Genomic DNA, 22,295 nt, shown 5'->3' on the forward strand with positions numbered 1-22,295 from the left:
TTTTTTATTTATATCAATAATTTTATTATTCATCTTTAAATAATTTCCTTTCAAATCAAGATTTATTTCAAAATTCTATCTATCTATGAACTATAATTTATATATAATATATAATATTTTAATTTATATAATATACATAAATGATTAATAATAAAATTGTTTTATGTTCAACTATTTAATCAATTTCTAAATTTTTAATCAATTTCACTTTCTAAGTTTAGAAAATAGATTATTTTTCAAAAATAAAATACTTAGCTATGTAAAAATTCTTTTGAAATAATTTATAAAAGTTATAAGTAAAAATCAAACACATATCGAAATAAATAATATAATATACAAATTAATACATTTATAAAATACCTTTGAAAGATCGATTTTAAAAATCAAAAATAAACATAAAACTTAACAAAAATCATAAATCATTAAAATTTATTTAATTGAAGTTCGTATTAGGTGAAACGAGACAAAGATAGAGCGAAATAACAATATGGCGAAGATGGAGTTATCTCATTTCATTTTCGTTCCAATGCAAATTTCAATTACATACGATTTAATAAATAAATCTCAATTGATATTCTTATATATCAATTTTTATATATATTTTAGTCTCGAAAACAGATTCTTCAAAGATATATTAATACTCTGCATACATATTTCTCACAATACAAATATCTTAATAATATTAATTGAATATTAAAAAGCCTTTAAAAATCATAAATTCAAATATTATCATCGAAATGTTCAAACTAGAAAAACGAATATCATTCGAAATAATGCAAGATGGAATAAATGATGTTGCCCATTGAATTATTTCTCTGTTTTGTGTAAAGCTCTAACCACGTTTAATCGAACCGCATGATCAAATATATCTACGATTCCGCGCAAGGAACTGCCACTGAAATAGCACTGTCCCGCAAATACACACCAATGTTTGGTATATATATTGTATATTGGTGCCGGTGCAAAGTTTTCGCGAATCAAAATAGCGTTCGGTTTTACGCGAGGCTGACAGCACTTCGTCACGTGCTTCGTTTAATGGAACTCGCTCTAAGAGTTATTTCAAACTTATGTGTCATGCATTCTAGTTGCGCACAAATATAACTCCGTGCACCGCGCGTGTGCTGGTGCACGACCGTACAGGGGAAAACGTGTCCGATCGGCGACGATTTCGCACGCGAGTTTGCGCATTCTTCTTCATGAGCCGAAGAAATGATCGGAAGGTGAGAATTAACGCATTTATTGTTGATTCAATTTTTATTTTTTAGTTACATTATCACATATTTTTCAAAATTTTTTCGAATTATGAATTTCTTTTGTAATATTTGAATGTATAACCTGTGATTCATTCTCCTATATGTGATAAGAGAAATTAAAAAAGAAATAATTTTAATAAAATGACTAATGTTAGAGTGAAATAACGAAAGGATTATTCTAATATTTCTATAAAATATAACAATATACTTATATTAAAATAAATAAGTGCTAAAAATTATTAATCAATCTTAAACATTTAATAACATAATATTTATACATATGATGTACATATTCTGACAATTCCTTTTTCTTTTTCTAAGATCAAATTGTGCTCACAATTAATGTAGTAAATATTTTTATTTATGATGTCAAATGACGAATACATTAACAAAAATTATTAAAAATAAATGTCTAATAAATGTATATATTTAAACATATCATAATATATGAATATGAAATAAATAAATGTCAATAAAAAAACAATAAATATAAAAATGAAATATAAAATGTAATTTTACATTTATTACATATATTATATTTTGTTTTATAATTTAAATTTTTGTTCATATTTTTATATTTTATGCAATTTTATAGAGTCATCGATTGTAGTTACGACTTAATCTAATATGTTAATTAATGCTAATAATATTTAATTTAATTATTGTTAATTTATAATAATTATAAATTATATGTATTTTATAAAATATTATTATACTATTTTTCAGATACTGTTGAAACATTTATTTTCATCACAAGATTTTTTGTTATTTTTTTTTTCATTGATTGGTTTCTCGTTCAAAATGGTTCAATTAACTATATCATTTTTAAGAATTAAATGGATCTATCTAAAGTTTGTATATAATACTTGAAAAAATTTTGATTAGAAATCATTTTAAAAAGATATGCAATATTGTTGATTTAAATGAAATTTGATAAAATGAAAATTTTTTTTTATTTTTTATTTTAAAGTTTTGAAAAAGGAAAATACTGAATTTGGTGGATTTTTTGAAATTTGAAAAAATAATAAAGTTATAACATTGAATAATTGTGCATAATTATGTCCCATAAGAAGATCCAATATAATATTTCTAATGGGAATATTTAGTTTCTTGTTATTAATATAACTTTTTATGTTTGCTTATTGAAACAATTTTAAGAAATTATTTTATCATTCATTTTATTATTCAATATTTTATTATTTATTCTTAAAATATATTAACAGAATATAATAGATATGCCTAGATATGCGAATGATAGAATTTCAAGAAATGATTTTTAAAACAATCTCTTTAATAATATATTAGTAAAAAAAAAATGTTATTCTTAATAAATTATTATTTATTTATTTTCAAAATTAAAAATATTGTATACAATTTGAAAATCTGTTTGTTTATATTGTCATAAAAATTTTTTTTATTATTCCATTCATTTTTATTATTTGACACAAGATTTTACTGAAAATATTGCATAACTTTATTATAATTTATTATAATTATTATAATTTTATAATTTTAATTTTAATAAAAAAAATATAAAAATAAAATTAAGATTTTGCTGAATGTTTCTTATAAAAATTTTAACTTTTTACAAAAAAATTTTAGTTTCATCCAATTTTTTTAAACTTCCATGATTGTATATTCCTTTAAACTAAATGCAGAAAAATAATAAAACCTATGTTTTAATTAATCTAAGCTTTTTTATATTTTTTATTTTTATATTTTATAATCATAAAATCATAAATAAAAATTTTTTTATATTCAATTTGAAAGATATTTATGCATTATGTAAGTGCAATTTAATTAAACAAATTCTACTTATTGACACAATATATAAACTGAATTGTGCTAATTATTTATTTATTATATTTTTAATATAAAATTAAAAATCAAATTTAGTTAATAAATGCATCATTTTATTGAAATTAGGTAGTAAAGAATAAAACTAATTATAATTTATTAATGGGAAAAGTAGCAAGAAATAATTTCTATAAATAGATTAATTAAAAATAATACAATAGCATAGTATCAGAATATTTTTAAAATATTGATTAGCAAAGGAGATCGGACTTACAAAGAATGAATATGTGGATACGTAATAAGTCACGTGACATTGTAAAGTCAACTTAGATGTAATGTATTCAAAAAGCTTCAATGTGAATAAATTCGGCTTCGATGGCAAGTTTAAGAATTTTAAGAATAACTTTTTTTTCTTCTTGATTAAATAGTAATATGTAAGCTAAGTTTGATGTAATATAATCAAAACATTTTATGAAAACTAGAATGAAAATTATAGAAGTATGAATTTATAAAACTATGTAAATACAAATTAATTGAAAGAATTGTTTTATTTTCTTTAACTAATTTATAAGATTATTTTTCAATGATCTTATTTTACAGAATATAATAAAATAATAACTAATAAATATAATAACTTTCATATTATTTTTATTATATCATTTATTTTTGTTATATTGTTTTTCTTAATTTAATCATTAGTTTTTTATTATATATTGGCAAATTATAACATTGTAATTAGAATAAAATAAAATCATTGGAACAATTAATGCTTAATTTATAAATAAAAAGAAAAAAATTGCATGTATTAATAATAAAACAATAAAATCAATAAAAATACACATTAAAAAATTCATAAAAAAAGAATATAAAATTATTAAAATTCATCGATAAACATGAATTTGGATTCGTTACAATATCGAAAACAATTTGTTGTATTATAATTATTAATTATTTTTTTCAATGCAATCGTAATCACATATCTAAATATAAAACTTTCTCAATATTTCTCATATCGATATTAACTTCGTGATAATCTTTTACTGTTGCTTTATATTTCACGATCATTAAATCGTAATTTTTGTGTTTGCAGTTATAATTAAGAGTTTTCGTCACAGTTTATTCATTGAAGATAGCAGGACACGTGTTCACTTAGACGTACATTTATTTTCTATTCCTATCCGTGTTATGAAATTTATCCATCAAATTAATTCAATGTAATAAACATTATAAATTACTTTCGTCAGCTTGACACCTCTACGCAAATTTTGGAAACTAATTACACCGCGGGAAATAATGGAGACTCTTCCATGAAAACGCTTCAACTTGGCAAAGTTACTATCTGAAGACAAGATAAATTAGAATCGAGCTATGATATTCCATGTGTATCGCTTTCAATCAATGAAAATTGTCGATTAGCAATGTTGTTAATTTCGTTTTTGTCTCGAAAAAATCCATCATTTTTCGTCAAATCAAACAATATATAAATTATAAATTCGTCATAATCATTATTGACGCATGATATATTTCTAATACTATTTATTTATGTATTTATTTTTTGTTTATTAGATATTATTTTTGAAATTTTTCATATTGTTTTGTAAAATTTCATTTTAAATTATAAGCTAATTACATTGTTCAACAATTATCTGATTTTCTAACCTTCAATCGATACTTTTTATTTAAATTATAATATGTTGAATATAAATCTGCAAATTTTTTTCCAAAATCTGTAGTTTTGAAAAAAAATTTTTAAAAATTGTAATTTTTCAATTTTCTATTTTTCGAAAAATTAGTTTTTATTAAAAATCTAATCTAAATTTATTGTATTAACAATAATAAATGAAAAATTATTTTTATCTAAATCTAATGGTAATTTATTATGTTAAATTACTCTTGATACAAAATAAACTCTTCGAATAAAATTTTATAATGTTATAATAATATTATAATATCTATTATAATATTAGGATAAATATGTTTAAGTGAAAATAAAAATATATCAAAACTCATTGCAAATATTTTTTAATTTATTAAAAAATAACGATCTAAAAAACAATTTAAGTTATGCGATAGAACAGATTTTTTTACTAAGAATACATAAAAAAAATTACAAAATTATTTTTATTTTTAATATAAAAACATACAGTTAGACAAATATATAGTAATAATAATAATATATATAGTAATAAGACAGTAATAAAGACAGTCGCATTTCGATTCGTTGTTATTCGACAAACGAAGCAATTGCTATTATGGTATCATTATATATTCATTATAAATATTGCACGTTTTTCCAAACTATTTCTCTTTATATTAGGAATAAGAATAATTTTATAACTTTCTTTAATGCTTTTCTTAATAAAATGATTTTGTTTTATAGCATAGTATGATTATATTTTCTTTTAGACTTTCAATTTTTTGATAATTTACTTTTTTTAAGAAATGTAATCCCAATCACTTTATTCTTGATATGTGTTTTCAAGAATATTTTCTCGAACAATTTTAAAAAAGATTAGTTTGTTTTTTTTTCTTTAAAAAATTATTTTTATTAATTATTAAAAATATAGCCATTCATAGGCATTTATTTTGGAATAAAAATGATTCATTTCATTTTATATAATTTGATTTTCTCAGTACTATTACTCATAAGAAAAAATGTCAGATAAAAATTGAAAAAAGTATATTCTTGTTTTTTATTAATTCTTTTGTGAATGAATGCATAAAACTCATATGAAAATCAACTTTGTTTTTTTAAATATAGAATTATATATTTTTTAATGTATGATTCAATACAACTCGACATTATCGCTATAAAAAAGTATATCTTTATATAATTCATATATGTCAACCTATATAAAAATTAGTAATTTAATAGATATTTCAATTTTAATTTTGTAAAATTTATTATAATATATTTATATTAAATTTAGAAATGAAAACATGAATAAGGGAATATTAGTTTGTGTGTTCTTTATTTTTTATGCAATAAATTTTATAAAAATCAGAATATTTTCTAAATTAATAATTTTTATGAAATATTGTATACATAAAAATATTATTATATTAAAAAATATATCATTCCATTTAAAAAAAAAGATGATTTTCATATGACCTGTATTTACTCATAAAAGAACTAGTAATATTATAATATACTCTCTTTAATATTATTTATTAATTTTCATATGAAAAATTTAAATATGAAAATTATTTTTCGCTGGAAAAAATCAAGATATCAAAATCTAAGATATTTTAGATATAACATCTTAACATTTGATTATTGATTAAAAAATTTGCTTAAAATGCGAAATCCATTCAAAATTTTAAATGAATAAATTCTATTTGGATATACAAAATTATGAAAATGATTCATTATTTTGTAAATAATTATTTTTCCATAATATATTATAAACATATCACTATCTGTATTATACTTTTAGATATAATATAATAATAATAGCGGTATCGATATAATCCATTTTTTATGGATATTATGAATAAAATTCGAATAATTTTATTATATATTTTATTATGTATATTTTATATTTAATTGTAATAAATATATAATAAATAATATATAAATAATCAAGTAATAAGTAATCTAAATTTGTGTTAAATGAAATGAAACGAAAATTGGATAAAAATTTATTTTTATTTCACTAGTGTATTATTTTCGCTTTAATTAATGCAAACTTGAATTGAAAATTTATTTATAATATAATAAATTGTTTCTTAGCTAATATTTTTATCAAATTTTATTTGTTTTCACTTTTAAAATCAATGTAAATATATTTGTATTAATATTTTGTAATAGTATAAATTTATGTAACAATAAATAATATAAATATTAAATTTATTTTAATAAGCAATACATTGTTTTTAGTTAATAAATTATTTTCTATCATATTTGAATTTTAATACATTCATTATATATTAAACGCCACTCGTTATATATTAAACGCGTTCATATTTTATAATCTTAAAATAAATCTCTCCTTAAAGACAAATTTATTAAAGTGAAAAAAAAATTTTGAAATATAACTTTTTGATATATATGCTTGAATCAAACAAAAAATAAATCTCAAAAAAGTAAAAAAGAAAATCAATAAATTAAAAACAATAGCACGAACAACTTGCGAATACGGAGTAATCAGGTCATCATGGCGACTAGTTCGGTTTCCTATATCGATCGAAATGCCAAAACTACTCTAGTAATCTATAAACTTAAAAATTAACATCTTAAGAAATTGCAGCTCCAAAGAGATTTAATGCGATTATCTTCAACTTTTCAAAAAAACGTTTTAAAAAATTTTTTATTTCTTCCATTTTCAATTTATTTCTATGATTTCGAGCAAAACGTAGTCATTTTCATTATCAAAATTTTCACTAACTTGTGGAATTTATAGAACCAATGATGATAATGAAATATCACGAGGAATACAAAGTATTCGACAATTCTTTTCCTTGTGATGGTGCGACATATGGATGAAAGAGAATATTTCTCAAAAACTTTCTACCCTCCGAGGACGCACCAATTACAGACCAGACGTTGAAAAACGAAAAATGTAATACAAATACCGAGGAATCTAACTATTTTTGGGACATGCGTCCTGACATCGGGTTATGAGACTATTTCCAAGATGAAATGAAAAGAAAAGAGACGTTTTCGACTCTACAACCGAATTTCGACAGTCTACACAATCAGTCATCCTCCCTCGCACGCGTCTTCAAAGTTAGCATCTTACGACGCGCAGCAGGAACTTGCGTGTCGCGCGAGTCTGCATAGTTGGAGAAGCCCGAGAGTAATCCTGTTTCACGCAGCTCTTTTGCAAACTTGTTTCCCTCGGAGAACTGTTCTCGTGTTTTCTTCGTTTTGATTATTCCGTCCTTTAGATAGAATAATTATCAATTATTTCTTACCTTAATTAAGTTTACGATTAATCAATCGAGTACAATTTTGTTAATTGTTTTTCGTTGATTGAAATTCTACTACACAATAATATACTTTAAGGATTAATAATAATTTATTAGTTCTTTTAAGAATAAATTTTTTTGGGGATAAGAAAATTTTTTTAATAAAATATATTATTTTATAATTGTAAATTATTCGTATTTAATGATTAATTTAAGTATTATGTAACATATGTAATGTATATATCGAAAAATCTAGGAATAATTTCATTGTAGAAATATAAAAATAATTTTATACAACATCAATATCAGTAATATTCTTTGCTAAGATCCTAAAACTAGCAAAAAATCCTGTATTTCTTTTCTTAGAAATCAACTTCTATTAAAACTTTCCCCTCCTTTATCATTCGACCAATGATCTCTCATTTATTTCATCTAAATTACTTTCTTCGTTCCATGAACCCAATCAATAATCCCAAAAACAATCACCAAAGGGATCGCAATTATTCTCAATATATAGTTTCACGGTAACATCATCAGATTAATTCCAATTCACAATTTCATCCCAATATCGACTATGCTCCTTAACTTCCATCCTTTCAATCCTATTGAAAAAATATCATGATAAAACGTAATAAAAAAAAGGAAAAAAATTTTATAAATAACCAGAAAAGGAGTACCAGGTCAATAGAGTTGAAAATGAATGGAAAAAATTCTGCGAAAGGAATGATTCGAACATTATGGCGCTGATGCGATTCTGTCCAGAGAGTATCCCGTGAAGTAGTGTTCACCGCGGTGCTGGATCTATCGGTCCACGAAATATGTTCCACTGTGTAAAAACCATATGAATAATGGGATGGCATATCGTGCATCAGTATGCCGGTGACTGTTGGCCCAGGTCAAATTGACTTGAGCGTCTCCATGGCAACAACTACTCAGACTTCCGGCTGGTCGATATCCTACCAACTTGTATTTTGCGGCGGACCTCGCCTGTCTCTCTCTTGTTCTCTGCCTCTCTGGCCCTATATCCATCTCTCACTCACTACTTCTACTTTCCTCTCTCTTGTTCTCTCCTTTTATATGTTTCTCTCGCAGCTTGTACTAGCATCCCTCTCTCTCTCTCTCTATCTATCTATCTATCTCTCTTTCTCTTTCTCTCTCTTTCTGTCTATCTATCTATCTATCTATCTATCTATCTATCTATCTATCTATCTATCTCTATTTCTCTCTCTATCTCTCTTATTCTGGTTCTCTGCTGTCTGTCAACATACCTATTTCTCTCACTCGCAGTCATTCACTCGGTTCACGAAGCATTTCTCTCACTCTTACGCTCGCTTACTCTCCAGAGTCTCTTTCTCCTTCTCTGCAATCCTCACTCGGTTCACTCTCTCCCATCAATGGCCCGTGATTCTCCTCCGTTCTCCACGAGCTTTTCCAAAGAAAAAGACGAGGCCTGACCTGGCTGATAACAGGCGTGGCCTCAAGAGGCCCCCTTTTTTCTGGGATATTCTGATAAATATTCTCGGTTTGCTCGAGTTTCACGGTTGGGATTTCGTTGACTTCTATAGATGATAGCGTACCGAAGTTTTCGATCAAAGATAGACCAGTTATTAGTTGTGAATTATAAGTTCGAAGATATGAAGGTAAAATAGAATGTTTGGAATAAATGATTGCGATAATCCGAAAGAAAGAAGATATAATTTGATATAGATCTATTATTTAGAAATGATATGAAAATTTATAATATAAAAGTTCAGTTTCTCAGGCAATTATTGTCCATTTCTTAGTTGAAAATTCAAATTTTAATCAATATAAAGTCTATATTTAATTTTTATTTATTTAAATTTCAACTTTTGTTTTAATTTTATAATATTTGATTTACAATTAACAGATTTTTTTTAATTATTATTCATTTTATAATGAATAATTCAAACAATTTGAAATAAAAAAACTAATTAATTTTGTATTTATTTTATTAATTTTATAATGTTTCATAATTTGTTTCCTGATTAACTATATTAAATTAACCTATTTCACTTGAATTCTATGGCATATATAATTAAGTTTTCTTATAATTTAAAATGTTCACTTCACATATCACGTCTTAATTAGTTCAATTCCTTTATGACAAATATTGTTTATTTTATGAAATTTTGTATTCAATAAAAGTGATTATGTATATTACAACGAGTGATTAATGATTTATTTGCTACATTTTTACTTTCTTTAATTTTTTTATATTCTATAAATTTAATATAATAATATTTCTCTCTAATCGAAAGTAATAAACATGTTCATATATTTTTGAAAATAATAGAATGTAATGAATAAATTCTTAAATCAATTCTTGATTTGATTTTACATTAAAACTTTTGGATTGTTTGAATTTCAAAAAAATTAAATCCAATAAAGTGACCTGTTTCCTCATTCAATGCAAGATAAATCGCTCATCTAAATATTTGAAAACGAAAGGTTATCATCAAGTACTGATAAGTACCTATTTATCTTTGTCTTTATTTTGGAAAATGTTCCACGTGTTCTTTCGCTTCGATGCAGTTTTGGCTTAGTTCATTGCTATAACATTTGCTATATATAAGTATACCAAACCATTTATTACGAAAAAATATATAAGATTTTTTTTTTCATATTCAATAAAATATTCAAGAAAATAGAAATTTGTTTAAATATTGGAATTCATTTATTATATTTGAATATAAGTTCTCGTTATAAATGTGGTGTGAAATTATTTTAACTTTGAAAAACAAGAATAAATACAATAAATTATAAAAAGTTTATTCTTAAATATAAAAACATAAAAAAAGTAAAGAAAAAAATAATAATGATAATAAAATAATATTCTTGTGTACAATATTGAGACATATTAGAATCAATTCACAATTAATTCATAAAAATATAAAATTCGCAGATAATATTCTATATTTTAACTCGATATAATTGAACTGAATATATATTAAATATATTTCAATTTGTATTAAATCACATTGATTCATAGTAAAAATTTCATTAATGAAATTCACAATTATAACTCATAAACATGTTACATTTAATTATAATCATCACTCAATTTTTTTTCTTTTTTAAACTATAATAAATATCTAATAATAATCACATATATTTATTCCACGATAATTAAGATATATTGGATTTGATTAATATTATTTTTAACAAATTTATAAATCTTAAAGATTTTACTAAGAATTCAGTCACTCTATGTGTGTGCAATAATTATAACTTATTTACATTATCGAGATATATTAAATTATTAGATCATAATTAAATAAATAACATTTATAAGTATTCAATGAAATCATATGGATTGAAATTTTTTTAAGAATTTCACTATTTTATGTATCTGTATCGATTTAATAATAGTTACAACTATATTTACTATATTTGAGATATGATGAATTACTTAATTTATATGACTTTCAATAAAATTATAAACGTTACAATTTTTCTAAAATATTTGTTAATTTTATACTTACATACTTAAATAATTATGATTATATTAGATATATCTAGATCACTTGATTAAATAAATCAGATATATCAAAATCTTTTTATTATTCATGATATAATAGCAAATATAAAACTCATCTAATTATTATTTTAAAATCTAATTGTATTTTTAATTAAAAATATATCAATGAATTTATTGTCTAAATAACATGATTTCAATATACAAAAATACATTAAACCTGAATGTAGTCTAGTATTGTCTGAAAGTTTATAAAAATATTACAATTAATATCAATAACCAATTTCAATATAAGTATGAATGCTAAAAATTTTATAAAATATTAAGAATATTATAAATATTTTAATATTTTAAATATTTTAATAAAATATTCCAAAAAAAATACTATATTTTCCTAAAATTTTCCTATAAATAATACAATTTATATTCAAAAGATATATACATAACAATTTAATTTTACGATGAAAATCTTAAAACTTCAATATATCATTAACATTCTAAAATAATTCTTATAAAAGTTTTCAACACGATTCTTTCATTTAATATTTAACAAAATTTAAAATTTTTATCAATATTCTTCAATCTTTTTGAATTAGCGATATATTTCAAGATTAAGCAAGATATTTTCACGATTATACATAACACTAATAATTTTTGAATGAAAATTTTTATTTATTTAAAATGATAACATATTTTTTGTTATTAGTTTAATTTATTATTTATTTAAAAAGTAAAAGATATTTAAAAAATTATATGATATATATATAATAAAAAATATATGAAAATATTTTATTAATAAATATATTAATATTATAATAATATATGTATATTATTATAATATTAATAAATTATACTAATATTAATAAAATATTAATTTCGATAGGTAGAAACAATATTCTCTTAATTGTTATTTTGATTGATACAGATATTTCCCAACATCATTTATACATATTAATAAATACCAAATACTTTTATGCGTAATAAAATTTTAACATGAATTTTGTAATATATGAAAAAACATTTTAAAAAAATAATAAACCAAGTACATAGTTTTTAGCATAAGAATATTTACAATGGTTTATGAAAAAGAAAAAAATATCTAATTTAAAAATCTTGATTTTAATGAAAATTTAATGAAAGTTATATATGTAGAGCAAAATTAATTGTATGGAATAATTTTTTTGTTAATAGGATTCTCTTTGTTAAAATCAACCATAAATTTTAACATTTTATCATATTTTATAAAATGTAATTTTGTTTGGATGTTTTTTACATTAACATAATGAAATATCAAATTTTATAATTTCAAGATATAAAACATTTTATATCTTGAAATTTTTCTCTATTTCGTATTATAGAATTATATTTAAAAAAATTAAAAACACACAAAAACTTTAAATGACTAAATTCGATTTCATTTCTTAAAATAATATTCCGGTAGCAAAAAATTGCTCCATATATTCATTATGCTTTACATGTTTACAGAGTTTCATTAAAAATAAAAAATTTATTTAAGAAATTAAAAAATTAAAAAAAATTTTTTGAATAAAATTTTTTAAATAAAATATAAAATATAATAATATATATAATAAACCGAAATTAATCAAAAGAATTAATTAAAAATGAAATCAATGCAAAATTTTTTTGCATTCTAAACATAATTTTTTAAAAAGAAATAGAAAAAAAATTTTAAATTACAACAATACAATATTACAATAAACAAGAAGAATATAAACTAAATAATAGAGTATAATAATAATAGTAAAATGTCATTTGTTTCTTACAGTTCATATAAGTTTTATAAATTTCAAATTACAAATATCTCCTAAATTAATGACTTTTTAATATAAATAGTAATAAGTAGTAATATTTTTTAGGAAATAATGAAATGCATGAATTGGTACAATAGAAATTATACAATTCTTAAAAAATTAAAATTGATCTTTATGTAATTTTTATTATAGAAAAACCATCGTCTATAGAAAAACTAAAATACCGTATAATGTATCCGTTTATCTGTACAATTCTTGTAAAAATATTTTTTTAGAAAATATTTTATTATATATAAATAAAATAGACATATTTCTATATATTGTTCCATTAGTCTTGAAAAAATTAAAATCATTGTCAAATAATTGTTGCTAAATAAATAAATTTACAACTAAATAAATTTTTTAATTATGATGCTCTCTTAAACGCTTGATCACATTCTGGACATCTTGCGCAGTACAGGTGCTCGCAACAGGCGGCTTGGACGAGTCAAAAGAAGGTGTGCCCGAATTGCGGCATGGCGAGTATATACCATCGATACTCGGAGAGAGAACGATACTCGACAAAGGCACGTGGACATACAGGTAACGATGCATCCGTCTGTTGGCAGTATAGGCGCGTGAACACGATTATAGAACGTGCGAGGACGGCAGGTGAAACCCACCAATTGCTGCTGTTTTATCCATGTGTCTTTAAGAACGTGAAATAATAAAGAAAGATCAATAGAAGGATGAACAACGGGTAAGAAGGAGAAGAATAGATCATCCGTTTTGGTATCTAGAATGACGGATATCCGGATATCCAATTACTGAATTCACTCAAGAGACGTTGATAAATATATAGATATCTGCAAAAGATGGTTATTCAACGATATTTGGCGATCGTTTGATGAAAAATTGAAGAAATAGTTAAATCAATTTTTCAGTAAATCGAAGTAAAAATAGAATGTCAAAAAACTGTTCTATTTTTTCCGAAATTACAATTTAATAACGTTTATTTGAAACGAGAAAATTATAACGAAAATGAAGGATTTGTTTAATAAGCACAAACTATATAAATACGTATGATAATAATAATTCCCAATTTATGATGTATTTTGTGTACATTATATAATAAACTAATTTGTGTATTTACGAAAATTACACAAGAGATATTAAAAACTATCTAATACAAATACAAATAATTATATATCATAAATTACAAATTATTATCATGTTTATTTTTTTTTTTTTTTTTTTTGAATTTTTGTAATGATTAAATTAAATTAAAATATTTTATATTTTATACTGAAAAAAATTATAGACGTATTAATTTTTCAGTATATTCATACATTAGATAAGTTAAAGAATTTGAAAATTTAATATATATTCAAATATATATATTATTTGTTATATTTAATCTTTTTTATTATAGATCAATTAAATTGATATTTTGATATTTATTTCAAATAAATAAAAAATTATATATACAATTATATATACAAAATTATTGGATATATTAATTTTTAATTATAAATCAATGTTATTACGAGACAATTTATAAATAATATTAATAATAAAATTTATTTTATATTTATTGTGAATATGGACTTAAAATATAAGTATTGTATGTGTTAATTTTTTTAATGAAAATTTATATAAAAAGAAAATACAACATTTATAACATTACTTTATACTTAAAAAGAATAAAAAATTATATTAAAGATAAGAACAAATAAAATTATATAATGTCATAAGGAAATTAATTTTTTCATACATATGTAAATTAATTTAAAATTAATGAATATACATTAAGTGATTTATGAATTTTAAAATTTTGATATAAATTTACATTTATATTCGTCAAATTTAATCTATAATAATCTTTTTTCTAATGAAATTAAATTAATTTTTTATTTACAATAAGAAATTCAAAAAATATATTAATTAATTTTTAAGCATAAATATATTTTATAAACTTTGAATTTTTAAACATGACATATAAATTTTGAAACTTCCGAAATTAATATATTTTTAAAATTAATTTATAATTAAATTAAATTTTATTAAATGAAAATTTATTTTTATTTATATGAATACAGTATTAAAAGAGATTATTATGTTATTTCCTAAGCGTCCTTTCTTTTTTCTGTCATTTCATTGTTCATTCCTTTATCTTCTGTTGCTATTATAAAGACGTCTTATTAATTTTGAAATTTTAGTATTTATACAATTTTCAATAATGTTCATTTTGTAACTTAAAATATCGATTATCGAAAAGAAATAAGATAAATAGATAACGAAAAATCATTCATTTGAACAAAATACACTACGATACCATGTCTCCAAATATATGATAATTTTAAATAGTGTTAGTAGTTGGAATGGTACGTGAGAAAGCACTATGCGACAGAATTTATTTTCGGTTAGAATCTATTATCCAAGAAAACATCTTCACATTAAACCTATTATTATTAATCTACGATTTAATTAAAATATTTCTTTAAATCGTGAATTTAATAAAGGTACAGTGAAAATTAATACAGTAAAAATATTATGTACAATTGTTTATATTATGAATATAATGGATATAATATCTTAAATTTGTCACTTATTCTTTTAATTATATACTTCATATTTTTATAGAAATTCATAAAAAATAATTTATTTAAAAAAATTTATTAAACAAAATTCTTTGTTATTCAAACAATATCATCGATGGTACACGCAACGATAACGTGATGTCGGTAACGTGATGAAATTAGAAAAATTTCAATAGGAAATTTTCTTTACAGCTTCAATAATACGTTGAAAAGAAAAGAAAGAAAAAGAAACGGTTCGCAGAGGTAGGATTTCGAGCTCTCTCGCTCTCTTTCTTTCTTTTTATTATATATCCATACATAGAGATTTTTTGTGGACGGAGGATGGCGAGAGTCGTCCAGCGGCAACCAGCCACCCCGTCAGAGCAGCGCCAGCAACCCTAAGACCGAGCATTGCGGAATGGAGGCAAAAGCGCAGTGGCGGTGAAGAGAGAGACAAGGTGATGCGTGGCGGGGTTGAGTTTCTAGTAGATGGAAACGGAGAAGCGAAAGGGTAGGAAGGATGGTTAGAATGCCAGAGAATCGACCTGGGATGGGATTTGACGAAGAGAAAGCTAGGACGAGAGGCAGAAAGAGAAAGAGAGGAAGAGAGTAGGCGAGATCGAAGCGTGTGGGTGGCAGAAGTATAGGGTTGGTTAGAGAGGGTGAATATATATCGCAATCGGGGGCACTATGTCGCGCCAGTGGCGTCGACGTGAACTCCCTGCTTCTATCTCTCTCTCCTCTTTCATTCTCCATTCGGTACGTCTTTCTCATTCCCTCTCCTTGTTCAACCGTATAAACTTCATCTTCCTATCTCTATCTACGTTTCCATCTTTCTCTTTTCCATTTTATCTCCATCCTGCTCGTCGTTAATATGAACAGAGAAGATGCTGCACGAATCTTGAATCAGTGTTGGTCCTATGTTGATACCAATATGTAATGGTGGTAGTGTTAGACGTAGCAGGTATCCTGCAAAGACCTCTCGCTTGAGTGCTTGGTAGTGTCAACGCGTCGCGTTCTCTCTACTTTCCTATCTCTCTCTTTGTTTATATATTTCTCTCTCTCTCTCTCTCTCTCTCTCTTTCCGTCTGTCTGTTTCTTTCTTTCTATCACATTGTTTCTCCTGGAACTCGACTTTTTCGCTCATCCATCTCTCCATCCTTTCTTCGTCTCTACTAAAGCTTCGTACACTAGGCAATGCCAGCTGCGACGATGCTCTCTCACGATTGATTATAGTAGTAATATTGATAGTAGTAGTGGAATAGTATATGTATAGAAAGCATCGACGGAGAAATGTTTCGACTACCTCTCGTTGCTACGATTTCTTTCTTTCTTTCTGTTACCCTATAATCCTGTCACTCTCTGCTTATTCATCTCCTTTCGTTCTTTTTTATTTATTTTGCGCGTAAAAGGCTTTCCTGTACGTGTGAACGAAGAGAACTTGCTATTCAAACTAACACTGGTCATAGTATAATCAAATGATCCCGAGTACATCATGACACGTAGACAACGATAATATATATATTATGTTGCAATGCCTAGTGGCATTGATATATATATCACAACTCAACAGCCTAGCAAAGGCCTCGTAGTAACCGGATGGTATCCTGAAATTTTTCCGTCCCACTGTTTTCTTCCTTTTTTCTTTATACATCTCTCTTTTTTCATTGCTTGAATTTCTCGGTCTCACTTCGATTCGGTGGTCTTCTCAGAAGCACGGCGGAAAGACGCGTTCTATAGGTGGTCTCTCATGGACAGAATGGTGGTAGTTTATGTCGACTGATCCCACTGCTAGGTATATGATGTCAAATTGTGGTAGTGTATATTCGATCTCGGCCGACGTTGGCGTTTGCGTGAAACGTGGCGCGACTCTTTCACGTGTACGTGTATGAGTGTTTTCGTATATAATACATGTATGTTATATCTATGTATGATAACAGCGTCCCTCTGCAAAAGCGTCTTGTTGGCCGCCTGGCTAGTAGCATCGTGAAAATCTTCTCTTTCTCTCTTTCGCAACCCTCCCTTATTATGCTCTCGTCCGTGTTCAGCCCTCTTCTGCTTTGCTTTCTTTCTTTCCACCTCTCTCTCGAAACTTCACGTGCCACCAACGAGAAAAAGAGAGCCGGTGTGGGTGATGTCACGGGTGGTGGGGCTAGGTTTATGCTAACCCATCGTCGGTATAGGTGATGCTTTCGCTGGTGTTAGCTAGTGTACGTGACACGGAATCCCCGCAATGTGTACGGTGGGCTACGTTGGCTGACGGTGGTGTAGAAGGTATAGTAGGTATCCTGCAAAGGCGTCTTGTTGGCCGCCTGGCTGATCAATACCTATCCAACCAGCGACCCTCTGCCCGCACCCTATGCCCACGGGGCCGTGGACCGTGCCTACATCTCTAACCACCCCTGAACTCGCCACCGCTACCACCACCACCAACGTCGCCACCACCATCAACCTTCTGCCACCACTACCACTCGTCACGACTACCACCCCCGCTATTCAGAAGAGCGGTAGTAATGGCAGCAGTGGCAGGAACGGCAGCACCCTTGCTCCTACTCTCTGGCCCCTACCGACACGCGTTGACCCCTACGCAATTTACATCGCGGCCTCCATAAAGTTAATTGAAATTTCCGCCCGCCACAGCCGAACCAGTCGACGCCGCTGCTGTAAAGAGAGCTCTTCTGTCAGGTCGTCGCGTGTCTTACGAGGTCGCGTTGTTTTGCTCGATTTTCGGGAGACAGGGTTGGGACGATCAAGGTAGAGAGAATTATAAGGGCGTGTTACGAGGGAGTAATGACGATTCTTCCGTTATGGTTTGCTTATGGTGGGTGTTTGTAAATCGTGAATGTCTCTACGGGCGTAAAGTTTATTTACTGAGTAATAAGAGGGTGAATGGACGTGCGTCCGAAATTGAATTATCGAGTAATTCTTGAATTTTGTTTTTGATTATTCGCAATTTTTAGGTGTAATGCATGGGAATTTATAAATTAAAATATTGAACGTTTGAAGAATTTCAATTATTTCGAATAGACGGAAATTGTTAATGATTAAATTTGTCGATTATTAATATTTCGTAAGAGTTGTGGAGAACGGGAGAACCATTTGACCCAATTGAATTCGCATTTTATTTTCAGTATCAGATCTATAATATATGCTGGTAACTTATAGCACAAAATGATTTATTGATCGTTATAATTATGATTTTACTTATAAAATATTATTGTTATATTGTTATTAAATTTCAAGAAAATTGTATGATCAATTAAATTCATTTTTATAATATTAACAAAATAAAAATTACGAAAATTGTGAAAGAAGTAATTGATATAATTCGCTCAATGTTTATTTTTCAAATCCATAAGAAATGCTTTCTTCTATCATTATTCTTTTATTTTTTCACAAAAATAAAAATGTAAAAATAAAAAATAAAAAATAAAATTTTTCATTTCTCTATAATTTAATCTTTAAATGGCTAATTTTTAATCACATAAATGGCCCAACATGCACAAATGCGTGAAAACCGCGAATTATCCCTGAACAATCCCAAAACCAATCCTATACGAATCTCTTGTTATTCCACCTACCAAATAATCGTATACCAAACCACCGCATAAACTTGATAAAGAAACCATATACTCTTCTCACTTTCAGTGGTAAGCATCAGTAGCATTCGTTAAAACCGCGGAATTTAATCCCCTACTCGCAAAAACCTGTCTCGCAATAAGATGTTCTGAATATCGTTTGGCCGCTACCAAACGAAAGGTTCCGATATGCAAACTGGCGGCTATAGTAGGCCGTTCCCGATGGTAGGAAAGAGAGGAAGTATGGAGGGGAAGGTTAGGAAGGTGTGGTGGGTGCATGTGCGCCAAAAAGTAGAGCCAAGTTTTGTGGCAGGTGTCGGTATAACAGTGGCACGCGCACGCTCCTTCACACCGGTACTCTTCCTCTTCCTCACCGATCTCCTCTCTTTCCGTCTCCATTCCGTCTCTCTCCATTCTCGCTCTATTCACGAGTCTCTTGCCTCTCTTTTCGTTCTCCTTTTCCCCTTCCTCGCTGCTCTCGCGCTATCCTTCTTCCACTTCCGTGAACGCTAGTGTGCAGATCCTCCCTTCTTTTCCCTCTCTGTCACTCTGCTCCGTTTCACCTTCGTCGTTATCTTTGTTATTCTCCTTTTCATCGAGATTTTTTTTCGTCCATTTTTTTCGCTTTCTTTCTCCCTCTCGACCTATACTCCCACCCTACGCAGCATCTTCTCCAGCTTGGTTACCCCACCAGAGTTGCCCTCGTGTCTCTCCTCCGATTCAGCCTGTTTTACTGCTCACCTTCCTTCTTAAACCGATCTCTCCTCTCGCTCCTCATCTCCTTCTTCTTAGTTTTGTTTTTCTATTTTCTTTTTCTTTTTTTTTAGTCTTCCACTCGTTCACTTTCCTCCAACCTTCCCCTTCTATAGCTAAAGCGCCGCCACCGGTTACTCAGTCGACTTCTTCAACGGCTGCATCAGTTTTGATCTCAGATGGCTGGGTTGGCGAGACAGGTGCCGGCGATTATTATGACTGGCTTATAGGTAACGAGTCGCCACCGCCACCGCCACCGACATCGTGTATCCACCATCTATATGCCAAACGTCGTCCACTAATCCCGCACATGCCACATTGTCGCGCTTCTTTCGCTTTATTTTGTGGCACGGCATCTGAACGCGAGAACAGGTGGCCTAGGGACCGACCAAATCCACCGGTCACGGATGTGCTACGCCGAAATATGCGCCTCACACGCGTCAATTGTCATCGAACACGAGTCAACGGAGAATCTGTTTTCACTCGAAACGCCTTGCACCTGAGATATTTGGAATCTTCTCCCTGAAGGATCATGTGGATATATAAAAAGAAAAGGATCTTTGAATAGAAATAAATGTTTAAAAAAATTTTAATAGTTTTAATAGTTATATTTATTATTATATATTTATTTAATTATTTCATTAGAATGATCAAAGATATATTGAATGTTTTTTAAGAAATATTTGGAATATTTGGAAAATTTCTTATTTTTATTTTAATTATTTCTGAACATTAATTTAACTTTTTATTATTTATGTTATCCGATAATATTTGTAAGGAATTAATCTAATAATATAGATAATCAACGGTCATTCTAAGGCAAATTTGAATATTTTTGAAAATATTTTTTAATAAAATTATGTTTCTCAGTTAAAAATTTTTTTATGTATATTTTCAGAATTAAAATAAGTATGCAATATTCCTGCAATATAATAAATTATATTATAATATATTATGTAATAGAAGATTATATTATATAAATATAATATTGAATTTTTTATGAGAAAAATAATGTTAACGAATATTTTGAAAGAACTATAACTAAAGAAAATAATATACTTTTGTAATATAATGTAATGTATTTAAATGTTATTGATTCTTTATATCTTTTAAAATTGAATTTGCTATTTATTTTATTTATATTAATAAAAAAATTAGTTATAATTTATTTTATCATTCGTGAAATTATTACAAAATTTAATAAAATTTAGTGTTAAATAGTTTATGACATTCAGTGATGCTGGATTATGGAATAGTATTCTACATTTTAGAAAAAATTAACTTCTACACGATTAATAAAAAGTAAAATAAACTAAAGAATAGAATAATAAGAAAAGAATATATAATTTACTAAAATATTTATAAAAAAGATTTTTATAGATTAAGATATCTTTATTACATTCTTCTTTTTTAATGTATAAATTTTTTTGAGAATGAATTAAATAAACTTTTATTATTAAATTTACGAATAGAGTATAGATTAATAAATGGAATAATTCGATAAGATTTTTTATGCTTATATTGTTATCTATTAATTACTTTTTTCTATGAAATATGAATTTGAGATTAAGCTTTATTATGCTCAATTATTTTTAAATAATTTTTACATCATTTAAATTTTTTTAAATTAGTTGCAATTATCCAATTGATATATTTTATTTACGAATTTTCTAACAAATTGAATAACATACAATATGTATTTCAATTCGTCATCAAAACCTTTCTTTTATTTTAAAAAAATCGGATCTATCGAAAAAGATAGTTTCGAAACTGTCGAAAAAGATCACGAGAGTAATTTTTATTTTGCATATCAAAGTTATGCAACATTATCCTTAACTATTCCATTTTAGATTTTTATTTTTAAAAATAATAAAAATTTTCTAACGTTACATTATGTTATGTCGAATTTTAAATAAGTGAAAATTTTTTATTGATAAGATAAAAATATGATAAATGATAAATCGAAAAAGCTTCTTTTATTTAAAAATAATTTAAATTTATTATTATACTGTTATATGTTTTGTGATATTATATATTATTATATTTCCATTTTTATAGTTTAATATAAATATTATTTTTTTTCATTTGAATATTGTAATATTTAATTTTTCATCAAATTTAATATTTTTGGTTCATTTCTCATAAGATATCTTTTCAAAATCAGATTCATAATTACG

General features: G+C 25.8%; 2 long non-coding RNA genes across 3 annotated transcripts; both read left to right on the forward strand.

The window, feature by feature from the left end:
- The first annotated feature begins 759 nt into the window (after window positions 1-759).
- On the forward strand, window positions 760-14,967 carry LOC133665936 (uncharacterized). Of its 2 annotated transcripts, none has more exons than XR_009829408.1 (2): window positions 760-1,220; window positions 13,685-14,967. It is a non-coding gene; the product is annotated as an uncharacterized LOC133665936 (long non-coding RNA). The 2 variants fall into 2 exon arrangements; XR_009829407.1 differs by having other exon boundaries at window positions 13,690-14,967.
- Window positions 14,968-18,059: 3,092 nt separating this feature from the next.
- Window positions 18,060-19,253, forward strand: LOC133665937 (uncharacterized). The gene is made up of 2 exons (XR_009829409.1): window positions 18,060-18,608; window positions 18,748-19,253. It is a non-coding gene; the product is annotated as an uncharacterized LOC133665937 (long non-coding RNA).
- The last annotated feature ends 3,042 nt before the right edge of the window (window positions 19,254-22,295 follow it).

Source organism: Apis cerana, linkage group LG4, assembly GCF_029169275.1.
Source record: "Apis cerana isolate GH-2021 linkage group LG4, AcerK_1.0, whole genome shotgun sequence".
In the NCBI taxonomy this organism is placed as follows: Eukaryota; Metazoa; Arthropoda; class Insecta; order Hymenoptera; family Apidae; genus Apis; species Apis cerana.